The 23,060-nt window shown below is 40.9% G+C and overlaps 1 protein-coding gene and 25 non-coding genes across 26 annotated transcripts in view; all 26 read right to left on the bottom strand.

The window, feature by feature from the left end:
* Positions 1–23,060, bottom strand: part of GUCY2D (guanylate cyclase 2D, retinal) — a 604,889-nt gene that overhangs the window by 537,960 nt on the left and 43,869 nt on the right. The gene's annotated exons all lie outside the window — the stretch shown is intronic.
* TRNAW-CCA (transfer RNA tryptophan (anticodon CCA)) lies at positions 647–718 on the bottom strand. The gene has a single exon. It is a non-coding gene; the product is annotated as a tRNA-Trp (tRNA).
* Positions 1,392–1,463, bottom strand: TRNAW-CCA (transfer RNA tryptophan (anticodon CCA)). The gene has a single exon. It is a non-coding gene; the product is annotated as a tRNA-Trp (tRNA).
* Positions 2,137–2,208, bottom strand: TRNAW-CCA (transfer RNA tryptophan (anticodon CCA)). The gene has a single exon. It is a non-coding gene; the product is annotated as a tRNA-Trp (tRNA).
* On the bottom strand, positions 2,880–2,951 carry TRNAW-CCA (transfer RNA tryptophan (anticodon CCA)). The gene has a single exon. It is a non-coding gene; the product is annotated as a tRNA-Trp (tRNA).
* On the bottom strand, positions 3,624–3,695 carry TRNAW-CCA (transfer RNA tryptophan (anticodon CCA)). Its single transcript has one exon. It is a non-coding gene; the product is annotated as a tRNA-Trp (tRNA).
* On the bottom strand, positions 4,368–4,439 carry TRNAW-CCA (transfer RNA tryptophan (anticodon CCA)). The gene has a single exon. It is a non-coding gene; the product is annotated as a tRNA-Trp (tRNA).
* Positions 5,112–5,183, bottom strand: TRNAW-CCA (transfer RNA tryptophan (anticodon CCA)). Its single transcript has one exon. It is a non-coding gene; the product is annotated as a tRNA-Trp (tRNA).
* Positions 5,852–5,923, bottom strand: TRNAW-CCA (transfer RNA tryptophan (anticodon CCA)). Its single transcript has one exon. It is a non-coding gene; the product is annotated as a tRNA-Trp (tRNA).
* TRNAW-CCA (transfer RNA tryptophan (anticodon CCA)) lies at positions 6,595–6,666 on the bottom strand. The gene has a single exon. It is a non-coding gene; the product is annotated as a tRNA-Trp (tRNA).
* On the bottom strand, positions 8,084–8,155 carry TRNAW-CCA (transfer RNA tryptophan (anticodon CCA)). Its single transcript has one exon. It is a non-coding gene; the product is annotated as a tRNA-Trp (tRNA).
* Positions 9,569–9,640, bottom strand: TRNAW-CCA (transfer RNA tryptophan (anticodon CCA)). Its single transcript has one exon. It is a non-coding gene; the product is annotated as a tRNA-Trp (tRNA).
* TRNAW-CCA (transfer RNA tryptophan (anticodon CCA)) lies at positions 10,314–10,385 on the bottom strand. Its single transcript has one exon. It is a non-coding gene; the product is annotated as a tRNA-Trp (tRNA).
* On the bottom strand, positions 11,059–11,130 carry TRNAW-CCA (transfer RNA tryptophan (anticodon CCA)). Its single transcript has one exon. It is a non-coding gene; the product is annotated as a tRNA-Trp (tRNA).
* On the bottom strand, positions 11,802–11,873 carry TRNAW-CCA (transfer RNA tryptophan (anticodon CCA)). The gene has a single exon. It is a non-coding gene; the product is annotated as a tRNA-Trp (tRNA).
* On the bottom strand, positions 12,548–12,619 carry TRNAW-CCA (transfer RNA tryptophan (anticodon CCA)). The gene has a single exon. It is a non-coding gene; the product is annotated as a tRNA-Trp (tRNA).
* On the bottom strand, positions 14,038–14,109 carry TRNAW-CCA (transfer RNA tryptophan (anticodon CCA)). Its single transcript has one exon. It is a non-coding gene; the product is annotated as a tRNA-Trp (tRNA).
* TRNAC-ACA (transfer RNA cysteine (anticodon ACA)) lies at positions 14,825–14,896 on the bottom strand. The gene has a single exon. It is a non-coding gene; the product is annotated as a tRNA-Cys (tRNA).
* On the bottom strand, positions 15,569–15,641 carry TRNAW-CCA (transfer RNA tryptophan (anticodon CCA)). Its single transcript has one exon. It is a non-coding gene; the product is annotated as a tRNA-Trp (tRNA).
* Positions 17,055–17,126, bottom strand: TRNAW-CCA (transfer RNA tryptophan (anticodon CCA)). The gene has a single exon. It is a non-coding gene; the product is annotated as a tRNA-Trp (tRNA).
* On the bottom strand, positions 18,327–18,398 carry TRNAW-CCA (transfer RNA tryptophan (anticodon CCA)). Its single transcript has one exon. It is a non-coding gene; the product is annotated as a tRNA-Trp (tRNA).
* On the bottom strand, positions 19,072–19,143 carry TRNAW-CCA (transfer RNA tryptophan (anticodon CCA)). The gene has a single exon. It is a non-coding gene; the product is annotated as a tRNA-Trp (tRNA).
* On the bottom strand, positions 19,817–19,888 carry TRNAW-CCA (transfer RNA tryptophan (anticodon CCA)). The gene has a single exon. It is a non-coding gene; the product is annotated as a tRNA-Trp (tRNA).
* TRNAW-CCA (transfer RNA tryptophan (anticodon CCA)) lies at positions 20,562–20,633 on the bottom strand. Its single transcript has one exon. It is a non-coding gene; the product is annotated as a tRNA-Trp (tRNA).
* TRNAW-CCA (transfer RNA tryptophan (anticodon CCA)) lies at positions 21,306–21,377 on the bottom strand. The gene has a single exon. It is a non-coding gene; the product is annotated as a tRNA-Trp (tRNA).
* TRNAW-CCA (transfer RNA tryptophan (anticodon CCA)) lies at positions 22,050–22,121 on the bottom strand. Its single transcript has one exon. It is a non-coding gene; the product is annotated as a tRNA-Trp (tRNA).

Here is a 23,060-nt window from a genome sequence, read left to right as displayed (position 1 = left end):
TTACATCGACGGCCTAAGAGACTTTCTTTTCTTTACAATGACAAAATGGGTTTACTGCTAGTAATGTTATACTGACAGTTTTTGGAACTGTTTGATCGACGAACTAAGAGACTTTCTTTTGTTTACAATGACAACAATGGTTTACTGCTAATAATGCTATACTCACAGAGGGTACCAGCGTTCTCTTCTCTACACAATTTTAAGCAAAAAAGAGAATACCAGAAATGCCACACAATGCTTCTATCCTCAGTCACTCACTACTGTGCCCACTGCTTATTTTTCTTTGCTTTCTCTTCAATGAAAAAGGTTAACAGCATTTTAAAAGGCAGCCACACTAAACACATTCTTAAACACATCATGCTACATGAAAAGTGTCATGTTCAAATGAAAATATAGCGTTTTTAGTCACTTCTATACAACTGCACCAGCAGCCCCAAAAGAAGGGTTGTAGAACTTTGCCCAATTGCGTAGCAAGCTAAGGGATATTTTTAATTGCTGTGAGAGAGTGGACAGTGTACTTTCTCAGCTCCTATGAGGATAGTGAGCTACGTGTACCTTCAATGTTTTGCCCTGTCAGAATTTTCCAATCGGTTACAGCATTTCAAGGAGTCCATGTGAAGACATGGGCTTGTGTGAAAAAGCTCACTGACCCCGACGTGATTTGAACACGCAACCTTCTGATCTGGAGTCAGACGCGCTACCGTTGCGCCACGAGGTCCCTGCATTCTTGTGCATTGGAAAAGTTACATCGACGGCCTAAGAGATTTTCTTTTCTTTACAATGACAATGTGGGTTTACTGCTAGTAATGTTATACTGACAGTTTTTTGGAACTGTTTGATCGGCGGCTTAAGAGACTTTCTTTTGTTTACAATGACAACAATGGTTTACTGCTAATAATGCTATACTCACAGAGGGTACCAGCGTTCTCTTCTCTACACAATTTTAAGCAAAAAAGAGAATACCAGAAATGCCACACAATGTTTCTATCCTCAGACACTCACTACTGTGCCCACTGCTTATTTTTCTTTGCTTTCTCTTCAAATGAAAAAGGTTAACAGCATTTTAAAAGGCAGCCACACTAAACACTTTCTTAAACACATCATGCTACATGAAAAGTGTCATGTTCAAATGAAAATATAGCGTTTACAGTCACTTCTATACAACTGCATCAGCAGCCCCAAAAGAAGGGTTGTAGAACTTTGCCCAATTGCGTAGCAAGCTAAGGGATATTTTTTATTGCTGTGAGAGAGTGGACAGTGTACTTTCTCAGCTCCTATGAGGATAGTGAGCTAAGTGTACTTTCAATGTTTTGCCCTTTCAGAATTTTCCAATCGGTTACAGCATTTCAAGGAGTCCATGTGAAGACATGGGCTTGTGTGAAAAAGCTCACTGACCCCGACGTGATTTGAACACGCAACCTTCTGATCTGGTGTCAGACGCGCTACCGTTGCGCCACGAGGTCCCTGCATTCTTTTGTATTGGAAAAGTTACATCGACGGCCTAAGAGACTTTCTTTTCTTTACAATGACAATATGGGTTTACTGCTAGTAATGTTATACTCACAGTTTTTGGAACTGTTTGATCGACGGCCTAAGAGACTTTCTTTTGTTTACAATGACAACAATGGTTTACTGCTAATAATGCTATACTCACAGAGGGTACCAGCGTTCTCTTCTCTACACAATTTTAAGCAAATAAGAGAATACCAGAAATGCCACACAATGCTTCTATCCTCAGACACTCACTACTGTGCCCACTGCTTATTTTTCTTTGCTTTCTCTTCAAATGAAAAAGGTTAACAGCATTTTAAAAGGCAGCCACACTAAACACCTTCTTAAACACATCATGCTACATGAAAAGTGTCATGTTCAAATGAAAATATAGCGTTTATAGTCACTTCTATACAACTGCACCAGCAGCCCCAAAAGAAGGCTTGTAGAACTTTGCCCAATTGTGTAGCAAGCTAAGGGATATTTTTTATTGCTGTGAGAGAGTGGACAGTGTACTTTCTCAGCTCCTATGAGGATAGTGAGCTAAGTGTACTTTCAATGTTTTGCCCTTTCAGAATATTACCAATCGGTTACAGCATTTCAAGGAGTCCATGTGAAGACATGGGCTTGTGTGAAAAAGCTCACTGACCCCGACGTGATTTGAACACGCAACCTTCTGATCTGGAGTCAGACGCGCTACCGTTGCGCCACGAGGTCCCTGCATACTTTCATATTGGAACAGTTACATCGACGGCCTAAGAGACTTTCTTTTCTTTACAATGACAAAATGGGTTTACTGCTAGTAATGTTATACTGACAGTTTTTGGAACTGTTTGATCGACGAACTAAGAGACTTTCTTTTGTTTACAATGACAACAATGGTTTACTGCTAATAATGCTATACTCACAGAGGGTACCAGCGTTCTCTTCTCTACACAATGTTAAGCAAAAAAGAGAATACCAGAAATGCCACACAATGCTTCTATCCTCAGTCACTCACTCCTGTGCCCACTGCTTATTTTTCTTTGCTTTCTCTTCAATGAAATAGGTTAACAGCATTTTAAAAGGCAGCCACACTAAACACATTCTTAAACACATCATGCTACATGAAAAGTGTCATGTTCAAATGAAAATATAGCGTTTTTAGTCACTTCTATACAACTGCACCAGCAGCCCCAAAAGAAGGGTTGTAGAACTTTGCCCAATTGCGTAGCAAGCTAAGTGATATTTTTAATTGCTGTGAGAGAGTGGACAGTGCACTTTCTCAGCTCCTATGAGGATAGCGAGCTACGTGTGCCTTCAATGTTTTGCCCTGTCAGAATTTTCCAATCGGTTACAGCATTTCAAGGAGTCCATGTGAAGACATGGGCTTGTGTGAAAAAGCTCACAGACCCCGACGTGATTTGAACACGCAACCTTCTGATCTGGAGTCAGACGCGCTACCATTACGCCACGAGGTCCCTGCATTCTTGTGCATTGGAAAAGTTACATCGACGGCCTAAGAGATTTTCTTTTCTTTACAATGACAATATGGGATTACTGCTAGTAATGTTATACTCACAGTTTTTGGAACTGTTTGATCGACGGCCTAAGAGACTTTCTTTTGTTTACAATGACAACAATGGTTTACTGCTAATAATGCTATACTCACAGAGGGTACCAGCGTTCTCTTCTCTACACAATTTTAAGCAAAAAAGAGAATACCAGAAATGCCACACAATGTTTCTATCCTCAGACACTCACTACTGTGCCCACTGCTTATTTTTCTTTGCTTTCTCTTCAAATGAAAAAGGTTAACAGTATTTTAAAAGGCAGCCACACTAAACACCTTCTTAAACACATCATGCTACAAGAAAAGTGTCATGTTCAAATGAAAATATAGCGTTTATAGTCACTTCTATACAACTGCACCAGCAGCCCCAAAACAAGGGTTGTAGAACTTTGCCCAATTGCGTAGCAAGCTAAGGGATATTTTTTATTGCTATGAGAGAGTGGACAGTGTACTTTCTCAGCTCCTATGAGGATAGTTAGCTACGTGTACTTTCAATGTTTTGCCCTTTCAGAATTTTCCAATCGGTTACAGCATTTCAAGGAGTCCATGTGAAGACATGGGCTTGTGTGAAAAAGCTCACTGACCCCGACGTGATTTGAACAAGCAACCTTCTGATCTGGAGTCAGACGCGCTACCGTTGCGCCACGAGGTCCCTGCATTCTTTCGTATTGGAACAGTTACATCGACGGCCTAAGAGACTTTCTTTTCTTTACAATGACAAAATGGGTTTACTGCTAGTAATGTTATACTGACAGTTTTTGGAACTGTTTGATCGACGACCTAAGAGACTTTCTTTTGTTTACAATGACAACAATGGTTTACTGCTAATAATGCTATACTCACAGAGGGTACCAGCGTTCTCTTCTCTACACAATTTTAAGCAAAAAAGAGAATACCAGAAATGCCACACAATGCTTCTATCCTCAGACACTCACTACTGTGTCCACTGCTTATTTTTCTTTGCTTTCTCTTCAAATGAAAAAGGTTAACAGCATTTTAAAAGGCAGCCACACTAAACACCTTCTTAAACACATCATGCTACATGAAAAGTGTTATGTTCAAATGAAAATATAGCGTTTTTAGTAACTTCTATACAACTGCACCAGCAGCCCCAAAAGAAGGGTTGTAGAACTTTGCCCAATTGCATAGCAAGCTAAGGGATATTTTTTATTGCTGTGAGAGAGTGGACAGTGTACTTTCTCAGCTCCTATGAGGATAGTGAGCTACGTGTACCTTCAATGTTTTGCCCTGTCAGAATTTTCCAATCGGTTACAGCATTTCAAGGAGTCCATGTGAAGACATGGGCTTGTGTGAAAAAGCTCACTGACCCCGACGTGATTTGAACACGCAACCTTCTGATCTGGAGTCAGACGCGCTACCGTTGCGCCACGAGGTCCCTGCATTCTTTCGTATTGGAACAGTTACATCGACGGCCTAAGTGACTTTCTTTTCTTTACAACGACAAAATGGGTTTACTGCTAGTAATGTTATACTGACAGTTTTTGGAACTGTTTGATCGACGACCTAAGAGACTTTCTTTTGTTTACAATGACAACAATGGTTTACTGCTAATAATGCTATACTCACAGAGGGTACCAGCGTTCTCTTCTCTACACAATTTTAAGCAAAAAAGAGAATACCAGAAATGCCACACAATGCTTCTATCCTCAGACACTCACTACTGTGTCCACTGCTTATTTTTCTTTGCTTTCTCTTCAAATGAAGAAGGTTAACAGCATTTTAAAAGGCAGCCACACTAAACACCTTCTTAAACACATCATACTACATGAAAAGTGTCATGTTCAAATGAAAATATAGCGTTTATAGTCACTTCTATACAACTGCACCAGCAGCCCCAAAATAAGGGTTGTAGAACTTTGCCCAATTGCGTAGCAAGCTAAGGGATATTTTTATTGCTGTGAGAGAGTGGACAGTGTACTTTCTCAGCTCCTATGAGGATAGTGAGCTAAGTGTACTTTCAATGTTTTGCCCTTTCAGAATATTACCAATCGGTTACAGCATTTCAAGGAGTCCATGTGAAGACATAAGCTTGTGTGAAAAAGCTCACTGACCCCGACGTGATTTGCACACGCAACCTTCTGATCTGGAGTCAGACGTGCTACCGTTGCGCCACGAGGTCCCTGCATTCTTGTGCATTGGAAAAGTTACATTGACGGCCTAAGAGATTTTCTTTTCTTTACAATGACAATATGGGTTTACTGCTAGTAATGTTATACTGACAGTTTTTGGAACTGTTTGATCGACGCCCTAAGAGACTTTCTTTTGTTTACAATGACATCAATGGTTTACTGCTAATAATGCTATACTCACAGAGGGTACCAGCGTTCTCTTCTCTACACAATTTTAAGCAAAAAAGAGAATACCAGAAATGCCACACAATGCTTCTATCCTCAGACACTCACTACTGTGCCCACTGCTTATTTTTCTTTGCTTTCTCTTCAAATGAAAAAGGTTAACAGCAAAAAGGCAGCCACACTAAACACTTTCTTAAACACATCATGCTACATGAAAAGTGTCATGTTCAAATGAAAATATAGCGTTTATAGTCACTTCTCTACAACTGCATCAGCAGCCCCAAAAGAAGGGTTGTAGAACTTTGCCGAATTGCGTAGCAAGCTAAGGGATATTTTTTATTGCAGTGAGAGAGTGGACAGTGTACTTTCTCAGCTCCTATGAGGATAGTGAGCTAAGTGTACTTTCAATGTTTTGCCCTTTCAGAATTTTCCAATCGGTTACAGCATTTCAAGGAGTCTATGTGAAGACATGGGCTTGTGTGAAAAAGCTCACTGACCCCAACGTGATTTGAACACGCAACCTTCTGATCTGGAGTCAGACGCGCTACCGTTGCGCCACGAGGTCCCTGCATTCTTTTGTATTGGAAAAGTTACATCGACGGCCTAAGAGACTTTCTTTTCTTTACAATGACAATATGGGTTTACTGCTAGTAATGTTATACTCACAGTTTTTGGAACTGTTTGATCGACAACCTAAGAGACTTTCTTTTGTTTACAATGACAACAATGGTTTACTGCTAATAATGCTATACTCACAGAGGGTACCAGTGTTCTCTTCTCTACACAATTTTAAGCAAAAAAGAGAATACCAGAAATGCCACACAATGCTTCTATCCTCAGTCACTCACTACTGTGCCCACTGCTTATTTTTCTTTGCTTTCTCTTCAATGAAAAAGGTTAACAGCATTTTAAAAGGCAGCCACACTATACACATTCTTAAACACATCATGCTACATGAAAAGTGTCATGTTCAAATGAAAATATAGCGTTTATAGTCACTTCTATACAACTGCACCAGCAGCCCCAAAAGAAGGGTTGTAGAACTTTGCCCAATTGCGTAGCAAGCTAAGGGATATTTTTTATTGCTGTGAGAGAGTGGACAGTGTACTTTCTCAGCTCCTATGAGGATAGTTAGCTACGTGTACTTTCAATGTTTTGCCCTTTCAGAATTTTCCAATCGGTTACAGCATTTCAAGGAGTCCATGTGAAGACATGGGCTTGTGTGAAAAAGCTCACTGACCCCGACGTGATTTGAACACGCAACCTTCTGATCTGGAGTTAGACGCGCTACCGTTGCGCCACAAGGTCCCTGCATTCTTTTGTATTGGAACAGTTACATCGACGGCCTAAGAGACTTTCTTTTCTTTACAATGACAATATGGGTTTACTGCTAGTAATGTTATACTCACAGTTTTTGGAACTGTTTGATCGACGGCCTAAGAGACTTTCTTTTGTTTACAATGACAACAATGGTTTACTGCTAATAATGCTATACTCACAGAGGGTACCAGCGTTCTCTTCTCTACACAATTTTAAGCAAATAAGAGAATACCAGAAATGCCACACAATGCTTCTATCCTCAGACACTCACTACTGTGCCCACTGCTTATTTTTCTTTGCTTTCTCTTCAAATGAAAAAGGTTAACAGCATTTTAACAGGCATCCACACTAAACACCTTCTTAAACACATCATGCTACATGAAAAGTGTCATGTTCAAATGAAAATATAGCGTTTATAGTCACTTCTATACAACTGCACCAGCAGCCCCAAAAGAAGGGTTGTAGAACTTTGCCCAATTGCGTAGCAAGCTAAGGGATATTTTTTATTGCTGTGAGAGAGTGGACAGTGTACTTTCTCAGCTCCTATGAGGATAGTGAGCTAAGTGTACTTTCAATGTTTTGCCCTTTCAGAATATTACCAATCGGTTACAGCATTTCAAGGAGTCCATGTGAAGACATGGGCTTGTGTGAAAAAGCTCACTGACCCCAACATGATTTGAACACGCAACCTTCTGACCTGGCGTCAGACGCACTACCGTTGCGCCACGAGGTCCCTGCATTCTTTCATATTGGAACAGTTACATCGACGGCCTAAGAGACTTTCTTTTCTTTACAATGACAAAATGGGTTTACTGCTAGTAATGTTATACTGACAGTTTTTGGAACTGTTTGATCGACGACCTAAGAGACTTTCTTTTGTTTACAATGACAACAATGGTTTACTGCTAATAATGCTATGCTCGCAGAGGGTACCAGCGTTCTCTTCTCTACACAATTTTAAGCAAATAACAGAATACCAGAAATGCCACACAATGTTTCTATCCTCAGACACTCACTACTGTGCCCACTGCTTATTTTTCTTTGCATTCTCTTCAAATGAAAAAGGTTAACAGCATTTTAAAAGGCAGCCACACTAAACACTTTCTTAAACACATCATGCTACATGAAAAGTGTCATGTTCAAATGAAAATATAGCGTTTACAGTCACTTCTATACAACTGCATCAGCAGCCCCAAAAGAAGGGTTGTAGAACTTTGCCCAATTGCGTAGCAAGCTAAGGGATATTTTTTATTGCTGTGAGAGAGTGGACAGTGTACTTTCTCAGCTCCTATGAGGATAGTTAGCTACGTGTACTTTCAATGTTTTGCCCTTTCAGAATTTTCCAATCGGTTACAGCATTTCAAGGAGTCCATGTGAAGACATGGGCTTGTGTGAAAAAGCTCACTGACCCCGACGTGATTTGAACACGCAACCTTCTGATCTGGAGTCAGATGCGCTACCGTTGCGCCACAAGGTCCCTGCATTCTTTCGTATTGGAACAGTTACATCGACGGCCTAAGAGACTTTCTTTTCTTTACAATGACAAAATGGGTTTACTGCTAGTAATGTTATACTGACAGTTTTTGGAACTGTTTGATCGACGACCTAAGAGACTTTCTTTTGTTTACAATGACAACAATGGTTTACTGCTAATAATGCTATACTCACAGAGGGTACCAGCGTTCTCTTCTCTACACAATTTTAAGCAAAAAAGAGAATACCAGAAATGCCACACAATGCTTCCATCCTCAGACACTCACTACTGTGTCCACTGCTTATTTTTCTTTGCTTTCTCTTCAAATGAAAAAGGTTAACAGCATTTTAAAAGGCAGCCACACTAAACACCTTCTTAAACACATCATGCTACAAGAAAAGTGTCATGTTCAAATGAAAATATAGCGTTTATAGTCACTTCTATACAACTGCACCAGCAGCCCCAAAAGAAGGGTTGTAGAACTTTGCCCAATTGCGTAGCAAGCTAAGGGATATTTTTTATTGCTGTGAGAGAGTGGACAGTGTACTTTCTCAGCTCCTATGAGGATAGTGAGCTAAGTGTACTTTCAATGTTTTGCCCTTTCAGAATATTACCAATCGGTTACAGCATTTCAAGGAGTCCATGTGAAGACATAAGCTTGTGTGAAAAAGCTCACTGACCCCGACGTGATTTGCACACGCAACCTTCTGATGTGGAGTCAGACGTGCTACCGTTGCGCCACGAGGTCCCTGCATTCTTGTGCATTGGAAACGTTTCATTGACGGCCTAAGAGATTTTCTTTTCTTTACAATGACAATATGGGTTTACTGCTAGTAATGTTATACTGACAGTTTTTGGAACTGTTTGATCGACGGCTTAAGAGACTTTCTTTTGTTTACAATGACAACAATGGTTTACTGCTAATAATGCTATACTCACAGAGGGTACCAGCGTTCTCTTCTCTACACAATTTTAAGAAAAAAAGAGAATACCAGAAATGCCACACAATGCTTCTATCCTCAGACACTCACTACTGTGCCCACTGCTTATTTTTCTTTGCTTTCTCTTTAAATGAAAAAGGTTAACAGCAAAAAGGCAGCCACACTAAACACTTCCTTAAACACATCATGCTACATGAAAAGTGTCATGTTCAAATGAAAATATAGCGTTTATAGTCACTTCTCTACAACTGCATCAGCAGCCCCAAAAGAAGGGTTGTAGAACTTTGCCCAATTGCATAGCAAGCTAAGGGATATTTTTTATTGCAGTGAGAGAGTGGACAGTGTACTTTCTCAGCTCCTATGAGGATAGTGAGCTAAGTGTACTTTCAATGTTTTGCCCTTTCAGAATTTTCCAGTCGGTTACAGCATTTCAAGGAGTCCATGTGAAGACATGGGCTTGTGTGAAAAAGCTCACTGACCCCGACATGATTTGAACACGCAACCGTCTGATCTGGAGTCAGACGCGCTACCGTTGCGCCACGAGGTCCCTGCATTCTTGTGCATTGGAAAAGTTACATCGACGGCCTAAGAGATTTTCTTTTCTTTACAATGACAATATGGGTTTACTGCTAGTAATGTTATACTGACAGTTTTTTGGAACTGTTTGATCGACGGCTTAAGAGACTTTCTTTTGTTTACAATGACAACAATGGTTTACTGCTAATAATGCTATACTCACAGAGGGTACCAGCGTTCTCTTCTCTACACAATTTTAAGCAAAAAAGAGAATACCAGAAATGCCACACAATGTTTCTATCCTCAGACACTCACTACTGTGCCCACTGCTTATTTTTCTTTGCTTTCTCTTCAAATGAAAAAGGTTAACAGCATTTTAAAAGGCAGCCACACTAAACACTTTCTTAAACACATCATGCTACATGAAAAGTGTCATGTTCAAATGAAAATATAGCGTTTATAGTCACTTCTATACAACTGCACCAGCAGCCCCAAAACAAGGGTTGTAGAACTTTGCCCAATTGCGTAGCAAGCTAAGGGATATTTTTTATTGCTGTGATAGAGTGGACAGTGTACTTTCTCAGCTCCTATGAGGATAGTTAGCTACGTGTACTTTCAATGTTTTGCCCTTTCAGAATTTTCCAATCGGTTACAGCATTTCAAGGAGTCCATGTGAAGACATGGGCTTGTGTGAAAAAGCTCACTGACCCCGACATGATTTGAACACGCAACCTTCTGATCTGGAGTCAGACGCGCTACCGTTGCGCCACGAGGTCCCTGCATTCTTTTGTATTGGAAAAGTTACATCGACGGCCTAAGAGACTTTCTTTTCTTTACAATGACAATATGGGTTTACTGCTAGTAATGTTATACTCACAGTTTTTGGAACTGTTTGATCGACGGCCTAAGAGACTTTCTTTTGTTTACAATGACAACAATGGTTTACTGCTAATAATGCTATACTCACAGAGGGTACCAGCGTTCTCTTCTCTACACAATTTTAAGCAAAAAAGAGAATACCAGAAATGCCACACAATGCTTCTATCCTCAGACACTCACTACTGTGCCCACTGCTTATTTTTCTTTGCTTTCTCTTCAAATGAAAAAGGTTAACAGCATTTTAAAAGGCAGCCACACTAAACACCTTCTTAAACACATCATGCTACATGAAAAGTGTCATGTTCAAATGAAAATATAGCGTTTATAGTCACTTCTATACAACTGCACCAGCAGCCCCAAAAGAAGGCTTGTAGAACTTTGCCCAATTGCGTAGCAAGCTAAGGGATATTTTTAATTGCTGTGAGAGAGAGGACAGTGTACTTTCTCAGCTCCTATGAGGATAGTGAGCTAAGTGTACTTTCAATGTTTTGCCCTTTCAGAATATTACCAATCGGTTACAGCATTTCAAGGAGTCCATGTGAAGACATGGGCTTGTGTGAAAAAGCTCACTGACCCCGACATGACTTGAACACGCAACCTTCTGATCTGGAGTCAGACGCGCTACCGTTGCGCCACGAGGTCCCTGCATTATTTCATATTGGAACAGTTACATCGACGGCCTAAGAGACTTTCTTTTCTTTACAATGACAAAATGGGTTTACTGCTAGTAATGTTATACTGACAGTTTTTGGAACTGTTTGATCGACGAACTAAGAGACTTTCTTTTGTTTACAATGACAACAATGGTTTACTGCTAATAATGCTATACTCACAGAGGGTACCAGCGTTCTCTTCTCTACACAATTTTAAGCAAAAAAGAGAATACCAGAAATGCCACACAATGCTTCTATCCTCAGTCACTCACTACTGTGCCCACTGCTTATTTTTCTTTGCTTTCTCTTCAATGAAAAAGGTTAACAGCATTTTAAAAGGCAGCCACACTAAACACATTCTTAAACACATCATGCTACATGAAAAGTGTCATGTTCAAATGAAAATATAGCGTTTTTAGTCACTTCTATACAACTGCACTAGCAGCCCCAAAAGAAGGGTTGTAGAACTTTGCCCAATTGCGTAGCAAGCTAAGGGATATTTTTAATTGCTGTGAGAGAGAGGACAGTGTACTTTCTCAGCTCCTATGAGGATAGAGAGCTACGTGTGCCTTCAATGTTTTGCCCTGTCAGAATTTTCCAATCGGTTACAGCATTTCAAGGAGTCCATGTGAAGACATGGGCTTGTGTGAAAAAGCTCACTGACCCCGACGTGATTTGAACACGCAACCTTCTGATCTGGAGTCAGACGCGCTACCGTTGCGCCACGAGGTCCCTGCATTCTTGTGCATTGGAAAAGTTACATCGACGGCCTAAGAGATTTTCTTTTCTTTACAATGACAATATGGGTTTACTGCTAGTAATGTTATACTGACAGTTTTTTGGAACTGTTTGATCGACGGCTTAAGAGACTTTCTTTTGTTTACAATGACAACAATGGTTTACTGCTAATAATGCTATACTCACAGAGGGTACCAGCGTTCTCTTCTCTACACAATTTTAAGCAAAAAAGAGAATACCACAAATGCCACACAATGCTTCTATCCTCAGTCACTCACTACTGTGCCCACTGCTTATTTTTCTTTGCTTTCTCTTCAAATGAAAAAGGTTAACAGCATTTTAAAAGGCAGCCACACTAAACACTTTCTTAAACACATCATGCTACATGAAAAGTGTCATGTTCAAATGAAAATATAGCGTTTACAGTCACTTCTATACAACTGCATCAGCAGCCCCAAAAGAAGGGTTGTAGAACTTTGCCCAATTGCGTAGCAAGCTAAGGGATATTTTTTATTGCTGTGAGAGAGTGGACAGTGTACTTTCTCAGCTCCTATGAGGATAGTGAGCTAAGTGTACTTTCAATGTTTTGCCCTTTCAGAATATTACCAATCGGTTACAGCATTTCAAGGAGTCAATGTGAAGACATGGGCTTGTGTGAAAAAGCTCACTGACCCCGACGTGATTTGAACACGCAACCTTCTGATCTGGAGTCAGACGCGCTACCGTTGCGCCACGAGGTCCCTGCATTCTTGTGCATTGGAAAAGTTACATCGACGGCCTAAGAGATTTTCTTTTCTTTACAATGACAATATGGGTTTACTGCTAGTAATGTTATACTGACAGTTTTTTGGAACTGTTTGATCGACGGCTTAAGAGACTTTCTTTTGTTTACAATGACAACAATGGTTTACTGCTAATAATGCTATACTCACAGAGGGTACCAGCGTTCTCTTCTCTACACAATTTTAAGCAAAAAAGAGAATACCACAAATGCCACACAATGCTTCTATCCTCAGTCACTCACTACTGTGCCCACTGCTTATTTTTCTTTGCTTTCTCTTCAAATGAAAAAGGTTAACAGCATTTTAAAAGGCAGCCACACTAAACACTTTCTTAAACACATCATGCTACATGAAAAGTGTCATGTTCAAATGAAAATATAGCGTTTACAGTCACTTCTATACAACTGCATCAGCAGCCCCAAAAGAAGGGTTGTAGAACTTTGCCCAATTGCGTAGCAAGCTAAGGGATATTTTTTATTGCTGTGAGAGAGTGGACAGTGTACTTTCTCAGCTCCTATGAGGATAGTGAGCTAAGTGTACTTTCAATGTTTTGCCCTTTCAGAATTTTCCAATCGGTTACAGCATTTCAAGGAGTACATGTGAAGACATGGGCTTGTGTGAAAAAGCTCACTGACCCCCGACGTGATTTAAACACGCAACCTTCTAATCTGGAGTCAGCCGCGCTACCGTTGCGCCACGAGGTCCCTGCATTCTTTGGTAATGGAAAAGTTACATCGACGGCCTAAGAGACTTTCTTTTCTTTACAATGACAATATGGGTTTACTGCTAGTAATGTTATACTCACAGTTTTTGGAACTGTTTGATCGACGGCCTAAGAGACTTTCTTTTGTTTACAATGACAACAATGGTTTACTGCTAATAATGCTATACTCACAGAGGGTACCAGCGTTCTCTTCTCTACACAATTTTAAGCAAATAAGAGAATACCAGAAATGCCACACAATGCTTCTATCCTCAGACACTCACTACTGTGCCCACTGCTTATTTTTCTTTGCTTTCTCTTCAAATGAAAAAGGTTAACAGCATTTTAAAAGGCAGCCACACTAAACACCTTCTTAAACACATCATGCTACAAGAAAAGTGTCATGTTCAAATGAAAATATAGCGTTTATAGTCACTTCTATACAACTGCACCAGCAGCCCTAAAACAAGGGTTGTAGAACTTTGCCCAATTGCGTAGCAAGCTAAGGGATATTTTTTATTGCTGTGAGAGAGTGGACAGTGTACTTTCTCAGCTCCTATGAGGATAGTTAGCTACGTGTACCTTCAATGTTTTGCCCTGTCAGAATTTTCCAATCGGTTATAGCATTTCAAGGAGTCCATGTGAAGACATGGGCTTGTGTGAAAAAGCTCACTGACCCCGACGTGATTTGAACACGCAACCTTCTGATCTGGAGTCAGACGCGCTACCGTTGCGCCACTAGGTCCCTGCGTTCTTTCGTGACGCGCTACCGTTGCGCCACGAGGTCCCTGCATTCTTGTGCATTGGAAAAGTTACATCGACGGCCTAAGAGATTTTCTTTTCTTTACAATGACAATATGGGTTTACTGCTAGTAATGTTATACTGACAGTTTTTTGGAACTGTTTGATCGACGGCTTAAGAGACTTTCTTTTGTTTACAATGACAACAATGGTTTACTGCTAATAATGCTATACTCACAGAGGGCACCAGCGTTCTCTTCTCTACACAATTTTAAGCAAAAAAGAGAATACCAGAAATGCCACACAATGTTTCTATCCTCAGACACTCACTACTGTGCCCACTGCTTATTTTTCTTTGCTTTCTCTTCAAATGAAAAAGGTTAACAGCATTTTAAAAGGCAGCCACACTAAACACTTTCTTAAACACATCATGCTACATGAAAAGTGTCATGTTCAAATGAAAATATAGCGTTTACAGTCACTTCTATACAACTGCATCAGCAGCCCCAAAAGAAGGGTTGTAGAACTTTGCCCAATTGCGTAGCAAGCTAAGGGATATTTTTTATTGCTGTGAGAGAGTGGACAGTGTACTTTCTCAGCTCCTATGAGGATAGTGAGCTAAGTGTACTTTCAATGTTTTGCCCTTTCAGAATTTTCCAATCGGTTACAGCATTTCAAGGAGTCCATGTGAAGACATGGGCTTGTGTGAAAAAGCTCACTGACCCCGACGTGATTTGAACACGCAACCTTCTGATCTGTAGTCAACCGCGCTACCGTTGCGCCACGAGGTCCCTGCATTCTTTTGTATTGGAAAAGTTACATCGACGGCCTAAGAGACTTTCTTTTCTTTACAATGACAATATGGGTTTACTGCTAGTAATGTTATACTCACAGTTTTTGGAACTGTTTGATCGACGGCCTAAGAGACTTTCTTTTGTTTACAATGACAACAATGGTTTACTGCTAATAATGCTATACTCACAGAGGGTACCAGCGTTCTCTTCTCTACACAATTTTAAGCAAATAAGAGAATACCAGAAATGCCACACAATGCTTCTATCCTCAGACACTCACTACTGTGCCCACTGCTTATTTTTCTTTGCTTTCTCTTCAAATGAAAAAGGTTAACAGCATTTTAACAGGCAGCCACACTAAACACCTTCTTAAACACATCATGCTACATGAAAAGTGTCATGTTCAAATGAAAATATAGCGTTTATAGTCACTTCTATACAACTGCACCAGCAGCCCCAAAAGAAGGGTTGTAGAACTGTGCCCAATTGCGTAGCAAGCTAAGGGATATTTTTAATTGCTGTGGGAGAGTGGACAGTGTACTTTCTCAGCTCCTATGAGGATAGTGAGCTACGTGTACTTTCAATGTTTTGCCCTGTCAGAATTTTCCAATCGGTTACAGCATTTCAAGAAGTCCATGTGAAGACATGGGCTTGTGTGAAAAAGCTCACTGACCCCCGACGTGATTTGAACACGCAACCTTCTGATCTGGAGTCAGACGCGCTACCGTTGTGCCACGAGGTCCCTGCATTCTTTCGTATTGGAACAGTTACATCGACGGCCTAAGAGACTTTCTTTTCTTTACAATGACAAAATGGGTTTACTGCTAGTAATGTTATACTGACAGTTTTTGGAACTGTTTGATCGACGACCTAAGAGACTTTCTTTTGTTTACAATGACAACAATGGTTTACTGCTAATAATGCTATACTCACAGAGGGTACCAGCGTTCTCTTCTCTACACAATTTTAAGCAAATAAGAGAATACCAGAAATGCCACACAATGCTTCTATCCTCAGACACTCACTACTGTGCCCACTGCTTATTTTTCTTTGCTTTCTCTTCAAATGAAAAAGGTTAACAGCATTTTAACAGGCAGCCACACTAAACACCTTCTTAAACACATCATGCTACATGAAAAGTGTCATGTTCAAATGAAAATATAGCGTTTATAGTCACTTCTATACAACTGCACCAGCAGCCCCAAAAGAAGGGTTGTAGAACTGTGCCCAATTGCGTAGCAAGCTAAGGGATATTTTTAATTGCTGTGAGAGAGTGGACAGTGTACTTTCTCAGCTCCTATGAGGATAGTGAGCTAAGTGTACTTTCAATGTTTTGCCCTTTCAGAATATTACCAATCGGTTACAGCATTTCAAGGAGTCCATGTGAAGACATAAGCTTGTGTGAAAAGGCTCACTGACCCCGACGTGATTTGCACACGCAATCTTCTGATCTGGAGTCAGACGTGCTACCGTTGCGCCACGAGGTCCCTGCATTCTTGTGCATTGGAAAAGTTACATTGACGGCCTAAGAGATTTTCTTTTCTTTACAATGACAATATGGGTTTACTGCTAGTAATGTTATACTGACAGTTTTTGGAACTGTTTGATCGACGGCCTAAGAGACTTTCTTTTGTTTACAATGACAACAATGGTTTACTGCTAATAATGCTATACTCACAGAGGGTACCAGCGTTATCTTCTCTACACAATTTTAAGCAAAAAAGAAAATACCAGAAATGCCACACAATGCTTCTATCCTCAGACACTCACTACTGTGCCCACTGCTTATTTTTCTTTGCTTTCTCTTCAAATGAAAAAGGTTAACAGCAAAAAGGCAGCCACACTAAACACTTTCTTAAACACATCATGCTACATGAAAAGTGTCATGTTCAAATGAAAATATAGCGTTTATAGTCACTTCTATACAACTGCACCAGCAGCCCCAAAAGAAGGGTTGTAGAACTTTGCCCAATTGCGTAGCAAGCTAAGGGATATTTTTTATTGCTGTGAGAGAGTGGACAGTGTACTTTCTCAGCTCCTATGAGGATAGTGAGCTAAGTGTACTTTCAATGTTTTGCCCTTTCAGAATTTTCCAATCAGTTACAGCATTTCAAGGAGTCCATGTGAAGACATGGGCTTGTGTGAAAAAGCTCACTGACCCCGACGTGATTTGAACACGCAACCTTCTGATCTGGAGTCAGCCGCACTACCGTTGCGCCACGAGGTCCCTGCATTCTTTTGTATTGGAAAAGTTACATCGACGGCCTAAGAGACTTTCTTTTCTTTACAATGACAATATGGGTTTACTGCTAGTAATGTTATACTCACAGTTTTTGGAACTGTTTGATCGACGGCCTAAGAGACTTTCTTTTGTTTACAATGACAACAATGGTTTACTGCTAATAATGCTATACTCACAGAGGGTACCAGCGTTCTCTTCTCTACACAATTTTAAGCAAAAAAGAGAATACCAGAAATGCCACACAATGCTTCTATCCTCAGACACTCACTACTGTGTCCACTGCTTATTTTTCTTTGCTTTCTCTTCAAATGAAAAAGGTTAACAGCATTTTAACCACCCTGGCGTTCTGATTAAATCGCCAGGGTGGCTGCGGGAGGGTTTTTTTTAAATAAAAAAAAAACTGTTTCATGCAGCCAACTGAAAGTTGGCTGCATGAAAGCCCACTAGAGGGCGCTCCGGAGGCGATCTTCCGATCGCCTCCGGCGCCCAGAATAAACAAGGAAGGCCGCAATGAGCGGCCTTCCTTGTTTTGCTTATATCGTCGCCATAGCGACGAGCGGAGTGACGTCATCGACGTCAGCCGACGTCCTGACGTCAGCCGCCTCCGATCCAGCCCTTAGCGCTGGCCGGAACTTTTTGTTCCGGCTGCGCAGGGCTCAGGCGGCTAGGGGGGCCCTCTTTCGCCGCTGCTCGCGGCGAATCGCCGCAGAGCGGCGGCGATCAGGCAGCACACGCGGCTGGCAAAGTGCCGGCTGCGTGTGCTGCACTTTATTTGATAAAAATCGGCCCAGCAGGGCCTGAGCGGCAGCCTCCGGCGGTGATGGACGAGCTGAGCTCGTCCAGACCGCTCAGGAGGTTAAAAGGCAGCCACACTAAACACCTTCTTAAACACATCATGTTACAAGAAAAGTGTCATGTTCAAATGAAAATATAGCGTTTATAGTCAATTCTATACAACTGCACCAGCAGCCCCAAAAGAAGGGTTGTAGAACTTTGCCCAATTGTGTAGCAAGCTAAGGGATATTTTTTATTGCTGTGAGAGAGAGGACAGTGTACTTTCTCAGCTCCTATGAGGATAGTGAGCTAAGTGTACTTTCAATGTTTTGCCCTTTCAGAATATTACCAATCGGTTACAGCATTTCAAGGAGTCCATGTGAAGACATGGGCTTGTGTGAAAAAGCTCACTGACCCCGACGTGGTTTGAACACGCAACCTTCTGATCTGGAGTCAGACGCGCTACCGTTGCGCCACGAGGTCCCTGCATTCTTTCATATTGGAACAGTTACATCGACGGCCTAAGAGACTTTCTTTTCTTTACAATGACAAAATGGGTTTTCTGCTAGTAATGTTATACTGACAGTTTTTGGAACTGTTTGATCGACGACCTAAGAGACTTTCTTTTGTTTACAATGACAACAATGGTTTACTGCTAATAATGCTATACTTACAGAGGGTACCAGCGTTCTCTTCTCTACACAATTTCAAGCAAAAAAAAGAATACCAGAAATGCCACACAATGCTTCTATCCTCAGACACTCACTACTGTGCCCACTGCTTATTTTTCTTTGCTTTCTCTTCAAATGAAAAAGGTTAACAGCATTTTAAAAGGCAGCCACACTAAACACTTTCTTAAACACATCATGCTACATGAAAAGTGTCATGTTCAAATGAAAATATAGCGTTTATAGTCACTTCTATACAACTGCACCAGCAGCCCCAAAAGAAGGGTTGTAGAACTTTGCCCAATTGCGTAGCAAGCTAAGGGATATTTTTAATTGCTGTGAGAGAGTGGACAGTGGACTTTCTCAGCTCCTATGAGGATAGTGAGCTAAGTGTACTTTCAATGTTTTGCCCTTTCAGAATATTACCAATCGGTTACAGCATTTCAAGGAGTCCATGTGAAGACATGGGCTTGTGTGAAAAAGCGCACTGACCCCGACGTGATTTGAACACACAACCTTCCGAACTGGAGTCAGACGCGCTACAATTGCGCCACGAGGTCCCTGCATTCTTTCATATTGGAACAGTTACATCGACGGCCTAAGAGACTTTCTTTTCTTTACAATGACAAAATGGGTTTACTGCTAGTAATGTTATACTGACAGTTTTTGGAACTGTTTGATCGACGACCTAAGAGACTTTCTTTTGTTTACAATGACAACAATGGTTTACTGCTGATAATGCTATACTCACAGAGGGTACCAGCGTTCTCTTCTCTACACAATTTTAAGCAAAAAAGAGAATACCAGAAATGCCACACAATGCTTCTATCCTCAGTCACTCACTACTGTGCCCACTGCTTATTTTTCTTTGCTTTCTCTTCAAATGAAAAAAGTTAACAGCATTTTAAAAGGCAGCCACACTAAACACATTCTTAAACACATCATGCTACATGAAAAGTGTCATGTTCAAATGAAAATATAGCGTTTATAGTCACTTCTATACAACTGCACCAGCAGCCCCAAAAGAAGGGTTGTAGAACTTTGCCCAATTGCGTAGCAAGCTAAGGGATATTTTTTATTGCTGTGAGAGAGTGGACAGTGTACTTTCTCAGCTCCTATGAGGATAGTGAGCTAAGTGTACTTTCAATGTTTTGCCCTTTCAGAATATTACCAATCGGTTACAGCATTTCAAGGAGTCCATGTGAAGACATGGGCTTGTGTGAAAAAGCTCACTGACCCCGACGTGATTTGCACACGCAACCTTCTGATCTGGAGTCAGACGTGCTACCGTTGCGCCACGAGGTCCCTGCATTCTTTTGCATTGAAAAAGTTACATCGACGGCCTAAGAGATTTTCTTTTCTTTACAATGACAATATGGGTTTACTGCTAGTAATGTTATACTGACAGTTTTTGGAACTGTTTGATCGACGACCTAAGAGACTTTCTTTTGTTTACAATGACAACAATGGTTTACTGCTAATAATGCTATACTCACAGAGGGTACCAGCGTTCTCTTCTCTACACAATTTTAAGCAAAAAAGAGAATACCAGAAATGTCACACAATGCTTCTATCCTCAGACACTCACTACTGTGCCCACTGCTTATTTTTCTTTGCTTTCTCTTCAAATGAAAAAGGTTAACAGCATTTTAAAAGGCAGCCACACTAAACACTTTCTTAAACACATCATGCTACATGAAAAGTGTCATGTTCAAATGAAAATATAGCGTTTATAGTCACTTCTATACTACTGCACCAGCAGCCCCAAAAGAAGGGTTGTAGAACTTTGCCCAATTGCGTAGCAAGCTAAGGGATATTTTTTATTGCTGTGAGAGAGAGGACAGTGTACTTTCTCAGCTCCTATGAGGATAGTGAGCTAAGTGTACTTTCAATGTTTTGCCCTTTCAGAATATTACCAATCGGTTACAGCATTTCAAGGAGTCCATGTGAAGACATGGGCTTCTGTGAAAAAGCTCACTGACCCCGACGTGATTTGAACACGCAACCTTCTGATCTGGAGTCAGTGGCGCTACCGTTGCGCCACGAGGTCCCTGCATTCTTTCGTATTGGAACAGTTACATCGACGGCCTAAGAGACTTTCTTTTCTTTACAATGACAAAATGGGTTTACTGCTAGTAATGTTATACTGACAGTTTTTGGAACTGTTTGATCGACGACCTAAGAGACTTTCTTTTGTTTACAATGACAACAATGGTTTACTGCTAATAATGCTATACTCACAGAGGGTACCAGCGTTCTCTTCTCTACACAATTTTAAGCAAAAAAGAGAATACCAGAAATGCCACACAATGCTTCTATCCTCAGTCACTCACTACTGTGTCCACTGCTTATTTTTCTTTGCTTTCTCTTCAAATGAAAAAGGTTAACAGCATTTTAAAAGGCAGCCACACTAAACACCTTCTTAAACACATCATGCTACATGAAAAGTGTCATGTTCAAATGAAAATATAGCGTTTACAGTCACTTCTATACAACTGCATCAGCAGCCCCAAAAGAAGGGTTGTAGAACTTTGCCCAATTGCGTAGCAAGCTAAGGGATATTTTTTATTGCTGTGAGAGAGTGGACAGTGTACTTTCTCAGCTCCTATGAGGATAGTGAGCTAAGTGTACTTTCAATGTTTTGCCCTTTCAGAATTTTCCAATCGGTTACAGCATTTCAAGGAGTCCATGTGAAGACATGGGCTTGTGTGAAAAAGCTCACTGACCCCGACGTGATTTGAACACGCATCCTTCTGATCTGGAGTCAGACGCACTACCGTTGCGCCACGAGGTCCCTGCATTCTTTTGTATTGGAAAAGTTACATCGACGGCCTAAGAGACTTTCTTTTCTTTACAATGACAATATGGGTTTACTGCTAGTAATGTTATACTCACAGTTTTTGGAACTGTTTGATCGACGGCCTAAGAGACTTTCTTTTGTTTACAATGACAACAATGGTTTACTGCTAATAATGCTATACTCACAGAGGGTACCAGCGTTCTCTTCTCTACACAATTTTAAGCAAATAAGAGAATACCAGAAATGCCACACAATGCTTCTATCCTCAGACACTCACTACTGTGCCCACTGCTTATTTTTCTTTGCTTTCTCTTCAAATGAAAAAGGTTAACAGCATTTTAATAGGCAGCCACACTAAACACCTTCTTAAACACATCATGCTACATGAAAAGTGTCATGTTCAAATGAAAATATAGCGTTTATAGTCACTTCTATACAACTGCACCAGCAGCCCCAAAAGAAGGGTTGTAGAACTTTGCCCAATTGCGTAGCAAGCTAAGGGATATTTTTAATTGCTGTGGGAGAGTGGACAGTGTACTTTCTCAGCTCCTATGAGGATAGTGAGCTACGTGTACTTTCAATGTTTTGCCCTGTCAGAATTTTCCAATCGGTTACAGCATTTCAAGGAGTCCATGTGAAGACATGGGCTTGTGTGAAAAAGCTCACTGACCCCGACGTGATTTGCACACGCAACCTTCTGATCTGGAGTCAGACGTGCTACCGTTGCGCCACGAGGTCCCTGCATTCTTTTGCATTGAAAAAGTTACATCGACGGCCTAAGAGATTTTCTTTTCTTTACAATGACAATATGGGTTTACTGCTAGTAATGTTATACTGACAGTTTTTGGAACTGTTTGATCGACGACCTAAGAGACTTTCTTTTGTTTACAATGACAACAATGGTTTACTGCTAATAATGCTATACTCACAGAGGGTACCAGCGTTCTCTTCTCTACACAATTTTAAGCAAAAAAGAGAATACCAGAAATGCCACACAATGCTTCTATCCTCAGACACTCACTACTGTGCCCACTGCTTATTTTTCTTTGCTTTCTCTTCAAATGAAAAAGGTTAACAGCATTTTAAAAGGCAGCCACACTAAACACTTTCTTAAACACATCATGCTACATGAAAAGTGTCATGTTCAAATGAAAATATAGCGTTTATAGTCACTTCTATACTGTTAGGAATCCGGCTCTGTGTGGTTGCACCTGCTGGTGGCACTTGGTTTCGGGACTGTGCTAACATCTATCACCAGCAGGTGGCATTGTGCAGCATGTCATGGACATTTCTTTGCCTGCAGTTTCCTGGTTCACCTGCTGGTGGCTCTCTGCATCTGGACAGTAGTAATTCTATCATTCACCAGCAGGTGGCCCTCATGCTATCTATCCTGGACAATTATGCATCATCTGATGGGATTTGCATTTAAGGACTCCACCCGCCTCAGAACCTTGCCAGAACCTCAGTTCAGCTTGGCTGTCCTGATCGCTGTGTTCTGTGCTCCCTGCTCTGAGAAGCTCTGTTCTGATCTGATCTCCTGGTTTATGTTCTTTGCTTACTCTGACTCTGATTTGCCTTGCCCTTGTCTGCTGTTCTGCCTGGTCTGTAAATATTTCTGTATATTGTTGTATAGTTAGTTAGTTAGGATTGCTGTGTTTATGTGGGTTGCACTGTGGG

This window comes from Hyperolius riggenbachi, chromosome 3, assembly GCF_040937935.1.
Source record: "Hyperolius riggenbachi isolate aHypRig1 chromosome 3, aHypRig1.pri, whole genome shotgun sequence".
NCBI classification, from domain to species: domain Eukaryota; kingdom Metazoa; phylum Chordata; class Amphibia; order Anura; family Hyperoliidae; genus Hyperolius; species Hyperolius riggenbachi.
The sequence above is the reverse complement of the archived record's forward strand: the minus strand, read 5'-3'. Positions and strand labels throughout refer to the sequence as shown.